Here is a 10,992-nt window from a genome sequence, read left to right as displayed (position 1 = left end):
AGTGCTCCCACACTTCTCATGGGGCCAATTAAGCCCATTTGGGGCCAAAATCAGCCCCTTCGAAACACAGGAGCATTCCCGTGGCCGATGCAATGATGTCACTTCAGGAAGTGATGTTACACCATGCTGGGCGAGCACCCGCTGGGCGCTTGCCTGGGTTGCTTGTCGGTAACAAGTGATCGCCAGGCAGTTTGCCACCTCTCGCTGATCGCACAATGGGGCAAACTGCCAGGAGTTTGCCTGCCATCAGCAAGCAATTGGAAACTCTACCTTGCCAGCAGGGACAGCACAGGGAACTGGCTGACCATGTGCACTCCTCCTGAAAGGCATATGACCAAAATGGGTATGCACGCTCCTATGTCACCAGAAACGACGTTATTTCTAGTGCAACAAGGAAGAGGTGAGTCGTGCAGGGGGCTGATTCTCTAAAAGCTGACCTCAAACATTAAGTTTTGTGCGTGCAGAGTAAGTACCGGCCACTTCCTGTCCTCAAGGCCCTGTCCCTGTGGTTTGGCCTCCTGAGGGACATCACAACCCTGTGAAGAAGAGTATTTTATTCCTTAATGCAGGGGTCCTCATCCTTTTTGAGCCTGTAAGCACCTAAGAAATTCTGACACAGTTTGGTGGTAGGGTTGCCAGCTCCAATGCTGCTGTTGCCCAGGAGAAAATATTAAAAAATACTGCCAGCCTCCATGCTGGTACATTACTTCCAAGGACAAGTCAGAAGTGACAATGGGCATGCACACACATGAACACACTTGAAGTTGGCTTATACTGAATCAGACTGGCAGCAGTGCTTCAGGGTCTCAGGCAGAAGTCTTTCACATCATCTACTGTCTGGTCCTTTTAACTGGGGATGCTGCAGGTGGAACCTGCAAGCAAAGCAGAGGCTCTTCCACTGAGCCACAGCTCCTCCCCTGTTTTCTATGGTACAAACAATAGCATTTCTGGCAATTCCTAGAGCTTCTTGATGTCACTTCTGGGTTGTACCCAGAAGTGATGTGGTGACATGGGCAACATGCCACCCATGTCCCAACAATCACAAAATGGCTGCTGTGAGAGACAAAACCACACACACAAGAAGTGCAAGAAGAAGACAGGTAATTTAAACAATAGACTAAACCTGACACTGTGGTGGCAACTTCCACCAAAGCAACTTTATTTTAATCTGCGCAACCAATCAGATCTTCAGTGGCCAATCAGAAACTGTGGTGGGCAAGGGTCTCACCTGGTCCCACCCACTTTCTCAAAACATTTGGCAGCTGCCAGGTTAGATGTCAACAGGCCCGATGTTGAGGGCACCTGCCTTAGTGAGATGGCAGAGTAAACAGTGCAGAAACAATGTACTTTACTGCTTTTTCTGAAGCAAACTGCTGGCATTTGACAATGTTTGTGCAAGTCAGAGCTAAAGAGAGCTTTGCAGCTGACTCCTACTAGATTGTGAAATTAGATGTAAGAGGTGGAGGCCATTGCCTTAAGCTTACCTTTTTTAAAAAAATAAGAAATATATTCTTTACACAAGGAAATTTTAGCCCTAACATGAGTTCCTCAAGATGGTCAGTTTAAGCAGCCTCTCAGAAGTTTTTTGTAAGGATCTTACATAGAAATAAATAGTGTTTTTCCAGTCAACAATCTAGGTATACAGGATAAAAAGTTTAGATATAACTATTTATGTATCACGGAAAGAGTTTCTAGAATTTTCTTGGAAGCTTTCTTTGTCAACATGTAAAAGGTAATAGGCCAGGTGACGAGTCAACTATTTTGGGATGTGATCACCCATTGGAATTCTGCTTAGGTCATGGTTTAATGCCTGCTGGGAAATAAACGTGTCCAAAGATCTTAATGTCAACTGACTTCATAGTAGTGGAATTTGTCAAGACCAAGAGTTAAATCCAAAAGTCCTATGGGAAGTTCATCCACGAGATCAACTCTGCTGCTATCAGTCTCTTCAAAATGATCCTTCCCAAATTAGCTGTGGCTGAAATATCAAAGAAAAGAACCTTGCCAAGGGGGAAAAAAGAACTATTAGAAAATATATTACTGCATGTTCTGAGAGAGACTGACTTTGATAGAAAAATTCTGAACTACTCAGTAGCGTGTATGTACTGGTCGCAGACTGTAATAATAAACTTGACATGGCTTGACTACTCAGTACAATAATTGTTCTGAAAAGGGGAGAATGTTTGTTTTAGATGTATGCTTTTGTCATAATTAGCACCATCTTAGATGCTTTCCCCATTGTATGAGGGTCAAACTAGATGTGAAGGTGTCCTCTAGGGATGCCAGGTGCCCTTATCTTCCCATTGGGAGGGCAGGGGACCCGATACTTACCGCTTCCGAGTACCCAAGTGCTCCTTGGCATTCCTGGCATTCCCAGGTGCTCCTTCCAGAAAGTGGCATCACATAGGCATGGGAGTGCATACACGCTTCTCAGTGGGCCAATTTGGGCCTCAAACAAGTCCAATTTGGCCCGTTTAGAGCCAAAATTGGCCTGCTGAGAAGTGCAGGAGTGCTCTCGGGGTGGTGTGATGATGTCATTCCCAGAGGTGACCTTTTCATGCTGCCCCGGGAGTGTGCCCAGGGCAGCGTTCCCCTACCTTTCCTTCCTCATCAGCCGGGTGAGTGGAGTCTGGGGATGGAGGGTGGGAGTGGGGGATCCCCCACCCCCAGCGGGGGGAATGGCATCCCTAGTGTCCTCATGCCCACCACAGGGATGCCACCACCATTTTAAAATGATTTTAAAACGCTACAAGGGCTGAGGCATTCCCCCCCCCCTCCGCGCACCTTTCCAAGTGCCAAAATGGCTGCACCTCTCCCCCAGTTATTGAAAAGGTTCGGAGGGGAATAAGAGCGCCTCAGCCCTAATTAGGATCAGCCATTGCGGCATTTTTAAATCACTTTAAATAGACGGTAGTGCCCCCTCCTCCCTAAGTGAAGTGGGGCCAGCATGCAGGCTCCAAACCCGGGGAAGGAACTGCAGATGCATCTTAAAGGGACAACACTTATATGGCAGCTAATGGTGAGAGAGGAGGACAAAGGGAGAAACACCAAGTGATGGGTGGCCCTGTCCTCTGAGGTGCCGTTGAGCCCAAGTGTGACAGCAGGCTATAAATAAAGTTAGTAATAGTAATAATCTGCCAGACCTTATTTTTGTCAGCCTCAGTACATTCTGTAGGAACAGGAGTGCTGGTGAAGTTCTCTATCTACCATGTATTGCATCACTTCAGAAACTATTTCAGTGAAGTCCCCTCGAAGGAGCTTGAACCAGTATGCATGCTATCTATTTTGATCAGTGATATGTAGACTGCTTCCACAGTTATATTTAGTTCTGAGTGTTTATACAATCCCCGAAGAGTTTCCAGGCTCTAGTCATAAATAATATACATTCTCACCTTTAAAGGATTATAATCAAAATACTAACATACCATACACAGCACGAAAAAAAGATGGGCAGGTTTATTCTTCCCCTGGCTAAATAAAGACCAAAGTTACTAACTTCAGAATTTTTTAAAGTTAAAAAATACTAGAATATGTTTATACATCTGAATATGCAAACTGAGAGTGGTAGTTAGGGGAAGTGAAGTAGTTTGTTCAATTTTCTTTGGCGGTGGTGGAAAGTATTCTGGAAGGGTTTTCAAGGCAAGAGACTAACAGAGGTGGTCTGCCATTGCCTGCCTCTGAAACCCTGGTCTTCCTTGGAGGTCTCCCATCCAATTACTGACCAAGGCAGACCCTGCTTAGCTTCTGAGATCAGATGAGATCAGGCTTACTTAGGCTATCCAGGTCAGGGCTCAATATTCTTTGCTTCCTGTGAAAAATATGTATTTCGCGTGGGGATTAAAATATGAATTGTTTGCATTTAAAAAATAGTATATTTTTCTTAATATATAGGCATGTGCAACTGTAGTATTACAGTTGCTTGCATCCCGCAACCTCATATAGGTGTATAGATCAGTAGGATTAGAAGGGTGTCACTGTCTTTAGGATTGCACTGTGAGCCTCTGAATCAGGCATAAGCACTGGAATTCATTCCAGAAATTAAAACAAGTGACCGTTTTTGTTTTGCACTTGTCATCTCTCAGTCAGACCTTTTTTTCAACAGAACTACTTCATATAAAGTTGTCATGTACTTGCAAGATTGACAGCCTTGTTCAAAACATGTCAGTTCCTAAGCAACTGAATTGGGCTTACTTTGATGACAGACGTAGATCTTTCTCTGCCTCACAGCTGACTTAACGTGATGTCTTCATGCATACTATTTGCCTAGGAATAATATATTGCATAACAGCAGAAACTGATAATGTGCTTGACATAACCCATACAAACACAGAGAAAAGGATTTAAAAGACTATCTAATCTATCTAAGACTATTTGATGAAAACCAGGATTTCTCCGTACATTTATTAACCATGCAGAAATCATGCCAGTCCATGGCACCACAACAGAGGTGTCTGGTCTTGTTTTTTTAAAATAAATTGCATTATTTATAGTATACATTTCTCATTGTGATGCAAAGCAGATTGCACAGTTTAGGTCAATATAATCAGCAGCCAGGATATTCAATAATTATTGAGCCTAGATACTTATTGGATTTTGAAGACAGGGAGTATGGTACTCCGCCTACCTGGGTATTACCGATACCTATTGTTACAGAATTCTTAGAACACAGGTCAGAAAGCAGGCAGCCATATTAATATCAATATATCTAATTCTAAACATAGCCCCATCTGTGGATACTTAAATCCAGAAACTGGGGCCATGGACATTCAAGACTGATTTTTCTACAAAGCTGGGGAAAGCTCAAGATTTGCAGAAAAATAAAATGATGATGATGATGATGATGATGATGATGATGATGATGATGATGGAAGCACTGCCTGTAGCTTTAATAAATGCTCAATAATATTGCCAGACTTCAAGCCTTGGTTTCTGCCAGTAAAAATAATAATTGTAACAGCGTGATTATATACTGCTCTTCTAGATAGATTAGTGCACACTCAAGAGTGGTGAACAAAGCCAGTGTTATTATTACCCCACAATACGCCTGGTGTTGCTGGGGCTTACCCAAGGTCACCTGCTGAACACATGGCAGTACTGGGATTTGAACCAGAAGAGTGTTTATTCATAGCTCAATCACTTAACCACTATGCTACAACAGTTAAAAGGCAGTAAAAGGCAACGATAAATGGCAGGGAGAGGAGGCAGGGCCTTTCCAAGGCTGTGTTGGCTTTTGAGGGAAGACTTATCAGGGGCAGGCCCAGAGGCAACCACCAGGTTACTTGCTACTACCCAACTTGCATGACTTACCCAGGCCAGGCTGCTTGCTACTGTTCAACAGCAGCCATCCCACAAAAGCCAGTGTGTTATAGTGGTTAGAGTTTTACATTAGGACCTGGGAGAACCCAGGTTGGAATCCCTACTCTTTCTTGGAAACTCACTGGATGAATTTGGGCCAGTCACAGTCAGTCTAACCTACCACTCAGGGCTGTTGTGAAGATAAAATGGAGAAGAGGAAAATGATATAAGTTGGTTGTTATGGGTTTTCCAGGCTGTATTGCCGTGGTCTTGGCATTGTAGTTCCTGACGTTTCGCCAGCAGCTGTGGCTGGCATCTTCAGAGGTGTAGCACCAAAAGACAGAGATCTCTCAGTGTCACAGTGTGGAAAAGATGTAGGTCATTTGTATCTACTCAGGAGGGGTGGGGTTGAGCTAAGTCATCCTGTAAGAGTTTCCCAGGGTGTGGAATGCTAATGGTGGGAGGCTTCACTGTATCCTGAGGAGGTTCTTTTGCATATGGATTGGTACTTGATGTGCTAATCTTCTCTGCAGGGCTATTGTCGGGGATAGAATGTTTTGTTAGCCTGGTGTTTTTCAGAACTGGAAACCATGCTCTGTTCATTCTTAAGGTTTCTTCTTTCCTGTTGAAGTTTTGCTTATGCTTGTGAATTTCAATGGCTTCCCTGTGCAGTCTGACAAAGTAGTTGGAAGTGTTGTCCAGTATTTTGGTGTCCTGGAATAAGATACTGTGCCCTGTTTGAGTTAGGCTATGTTCAGCCACTGCTGATTTTTCAGGTTGTCCAAGTCTGCAGTGTCTTTCATGTTCTTTTATTCTTGTCTGGATGCTACACTTTGTGGTCCCGATGTAAACTTGTCCACAGCTGCAGGGTATACGGTATACTCCTGCAGAGGTGAGGGGGTCTCTACTGTCTTTTGCTGATCGTAGCATCTGTTGTATTTTTCGGGTGGGTCTGAATACTGCTTGAAGGTTATGCTTTTTCATAAGCTTTCCCATCTGATCAGTACATTCTATCCCCGAACATTCTATCCCCGACAATAGCCCTGCAGAGAAGATTAGCACATCAAGTACCAATCCATATGCAAAAGAACCTCCTCAGGATACAGTGAAGCCTCCCGCCATTAGCATTCCACACCCTGGGAAACTCTTACAGGATGACTCAGCTCAACCCCACCCCTCCTGAGTAGATACAAATGACCTACATCTTTTCCACACTGTGACACTGAGAGATCTCTGTCTTTTGGTGCTACACCTCTGAAGATGCCAGCCACAGCTGCTGGCGAAACGTCAGGAACTACAATGCCAAGACCACGGAAATACAGCCCGGAAAACCCACAACAACCATCATTCTCCGGCCGTGAAAGCCTTCGACAATACATGATATAAGTTGTTTCGCTTCCCTACTGGGATATATATGAAGTAAATAAATAATAAATATTGCTGAAGATGGGGAGCTCATAAAAGGTAGGTTGGCTGGTGAGTGGGAAGGAGAGAAGGTAGCAGGAAAAGGGGAGAAGCTATGAGGTATTTCAGGAAAGGGAAAGAGGAAATAGTGGGGGAGAGGAAAATGAGACCCACCATGCTAATCTTTGTGGTTCACCCATTGTTATATCTAATTCTCACCACGGTCCCAGCTTGAGATCATTAGATCTATGGATTGGGGTCATGTTAGCACTGCCAGGTCCCCCACTTGGGCAGAGGATCCCCCCACTCTCAGCTTCTGCCCTTGCTGCCACCCACATGGCCAGTGGGGGGAAGGACCAGGGAGCAGGCTTGGGAGACAAAAAACCTCCTGGGCCAGCATGCAGTGGGAGTGCTCCCGCCAGGCGCCAGGCGCAAAGGACAGGAGCATGCCTGCTGCCGGATGTGATGATGTTACTTCCAGAAGTGATGTCATTGTGCCTGCCAAGAAGAAGTTGCCCCCAGGTAAGTGCCAGGTCCCTGCAGAAGGGTGAGGGAACCTGGCAATCCTAGGCCATGTAGAGAGGAGGATTTTTTCCCCCTACAAACTTGGGTGATCTGCCCAGGTTTGAAAGAAATATAAAACCTTTTTTAAAATGAATGTGGGGGTTAAATCCCTCCCCAGACTGTGAATGAGGCGGGTAGCAGCCAGCTGAACAGAGCTGATAGAGAGTTTGCTACTGACACCAGTCCTGCTGCTGGCAAGTAGGCAGACATAGGAAGAGGAGTTGTTGCCCCCCCCTCCACCACCAATGTAAGCCCCCACCACCTCTCATCTCCAAGTAGGGGAGGAGGAGCAGGAGCTGCCCCCCTTCCCCGCACAGCCCATGAGCCAGGATTGCTAGTGGTGGTTGCACAGCAGGCTGGCCAGAGAGTCGCTGGCCCAGAAGGTACAGAGGAAGGAGGAATGGGATTCCAATCATCATCCCTCACTTGTCATAGATGTAACTCTGAACCTGGCCTCTGTGCTGATCAAAAAACCCAAACACTCAGGCTAGGTACAGACAGGGGGTGTTTCTCTACACACCTGGGGTATACACGCCCCACCCCCCAGTTGCAGAAAAATAAAAAAGGAAACAAATTAATATGCAGCATTTTAACAAAAATACTTAGATCTCATGATGCTAAGTTGTGAGAACATGGCCAACATTTTTTTTAAAAGAAGGAGCTGTGCCCACCACTAATTGAACAAGATGGGCAGGTGGGGGAGCTGCAGCCACACAAGCAGGCCAGCCATCTGGAACAGGCAAATAGGAGGGGAAGCCACCACAATTGCCCCCCCTCTACCGCTGTTCCCCCACTGCTGCACCCTCTGTTGTCCCATGCCACCACGTCCACATGAACCAGGCAGGCAGAAGCAGTAGCATTGGAAGCAGGCAGGCTGGTGAGCAAGACAAGGGGGGAAAGATAGGACATGTCCCCCCCCCCCCCCGCAAGTGATTCTTGCAGGTCTCCCATATGTCCTTTACTATTGTGGGGAAACAAGAACATTGAGCAAGTGCCTCTTCAGTGCAGTTCAAAATGCAATATCATCTGAGAATATTGCATAGAAACGAACCCGTACAGTCTGCTGTCTTGCCTCAAGAACAGTATAGCTTCTGCTTGCACAGAATATTTCTGTAATAATGGAATGTAAAAAGCAGCAGAAGAGCAGATACAAATCCTTTGGTAAACACCTCTGTTCACAAAAAGAAGTAAGTTAGTTTGCCCAGAAGATTTTATCTTATTCATTGCATTTATTCAAGAGCAAGCAAACTGGGTCAGAACAGAAGAACTTTTATTTCTTTAACTAGGCTGGGTGATGGATATGCTTTTACACTGCGTGCTGCAAGAGAGATTTCTCTTTGCTGCTATAAATTTGTCACTCCCCTATTTAAGGGTACTACATTCCTATGGTGGTATTATATGACACGATGCACCCACTGGTGTACAAGCAACAGCTGTTATAATTCACTGATACCTTGCACTAGAGAGAAGAGGGAGTTGGCCACTAACAGCATTTCATGGCTGTTCCCTCTTGTACTCTCAGTGAACTAAGTGGAGTAAATGCCAGTAAACAAACCCCTTCTGGACTTCTGCCTCTGCAAGATAAGTTGCAAAGGTTCTGGCCCTTCCACATACTTGCAGAACAGAGTCTCTGCTACATCACATTTTTACCTACACTATTGGTGCAACAGTACATTTGGTGTGGGTGTATCAACGGCCCTTTTCACACTGCTTACCTGCTGCCGGAACGTCGCGAAATATCGCGCAAAAACTTCAGAAGATAGCGTCTTCTTGCGAGAGTTTTGTGCAATGTCGTGCAAAACTCTCGCGAGAAGACGCTATCTTCCGAAGTTTTTGCACGATATTTTGTGACATTCCGGCAGCAGGTAAGCAATGTGAAAAGGGCCAACCTTGTCCTCCAAAGCTAATTAGAAGTAAATGTACTGCTGTTCTAGTGAAATTATGCACCTTATGAACCCAAAGTACAAAACCTTTAACATTTAACTGGACTCAGAAGCGTGATGACATCCATAGCCATGCAATGACTCACAGTATGATGAGTAATTCGCAATAGAGATTGCCATTTATAATGGCAAATAAATATCACCTAAGAGCATCTAATACAGGGGTCAGCAACCTTTTTAAATTAAAAATTCAGAGCAAGAAGTCAACAAAAAGCCAGTACATGATACCCAGTTGCACAACTGAAACTATACAGCTTACTATTACTGATAATTGACATGTTTGAAATAGCTCTATCGGTATACCGTCTCCCTCTGGTGATTTGTTACTCGTATTTCTTTGAATGCAGGGCCATTTCCACATAGCTTACCTTCCCTCGGAACGACCCGGAACATCGTGCAAAAAATGCGGAAGATCGCGTTTTCTTGCGATGAGAAAACGCGATCTTCTCATTTTTTGCACAATGTTCCAGGTTGTTCCGAGGAAAGGTAATCCGTGTGGAAACGGCCCACATTTCACTTCACTTTCTAAGACTGCAAGTTCTTTGTCAAAAGGTTCTTCTTTGAAGGAATCTGTCATCCTTCTATTTCTTCTGTGAACTTCTTCAGTGTATTTTTTCCATCTTTCCTATATTTTGTCCTGATCAGATACTGTATATCCGTGTTGTTCTTTCAGCTTCCCTACCAGTGGTTTGAATTTCCCTTTGATCTCCCCATTGGCCAAGGGGAAAGGGGATGACCACTGCTGGGGCAGGAAAATCGCAGCAAAACTTGCCATGGGGAAGCCTTGTTGCCACTGCGCTGTAGTGGCAGCAACAAGAAAACCACACAAGCTGGTCTCTGTGTGAAACCATTCCTTTCTAGAAACTGCTTATGAGAATATTTAGTATGGATACAGTGGATCAAACTGTAAAGTGAACCCCATTGTCACCAAAGGTGTCTAGGATACCTGTTTTTTTTCTGGATTGCACACCTTCTGCAAACCCATTTCTTGTTTTCTATCCTACTCTTTCGCTTCCTTATTCTATTTTTTCCCTAGTGCAATTTGTAGACTTTAGAAATTGATGTTTGCAACTTTTCAGGTTTTGTGAAAGTATTACCTTTGGCTATGTGCTGTCCTCTCGCAGTCCATTTGATATTTCTCTAAAGATTACTTATTTGCCCTGGTGGAATGCTCTCCCGCTGGAGATCCGGGCCCTGCAGGAACTGTTACAATTCCGCAGGGCCTGTAAAACAGAGATGTTCCGCCGGGCCTTTAGCTGAGTGCCAGCAGGTATCCTCCTTCTTCCATCTAAGACCACCACTTTTTCTGGGGCTGCCCTCGGCCATCTGTTATGCCCATATACGGACTCCCAAATATTTGTTTAAATAGCCTGAGCCTGGACTGATTTAATGACTTTTTAAAGATTGTTACTGATTTTATGGTTTTGTGATTTTTAACGTATTTTATGAATGTTGTTAGCTGCGCTGAGCCCATTTGTGGGGAGGGCGAGGTATACATCAAATAAAATAAATAAATAATTATTTCTTTGCTGAGCCTGTTGCTATGCAAGGTCAACTGTGTCGGGTGATTAAGCTTCCATCTTAAGTCAGGCTCTGAGTGTATTCCTTTATTTACAAGAGTTTGTCTGGTGCCAGGTCAAAATCCTGCCGCAAAATACTGCATGGACAGTGGATTTTTGGAATCCCCATGACAGCTTGGATCATCAGACATGTCTGGCACGCCTTTTCCAGTGCTTATAAATCAGAACTTTATGACAAGCACGAGTTCATAAGAGGACTGAAACAG

The sequence above is a fragment of the Eublepharis macularius genome, chromosome 3 (genome assembly GCF_028583425.1).
Source record: "Eublepharis macularius isolate TG4126 chromosome 3, MPM_Emac_v1.0, whole genome shotgun sequence".
Taxonomy (NCBI): domain Eukaryota; kingdom Metazoa; phylum Chordata; class Lepidosauria; order Squamata; family Eublepharidae; genus Eublepharis; species Eublepharis macularius.
Note: the sequence above shows the minus strand (reverse complement) of the source record.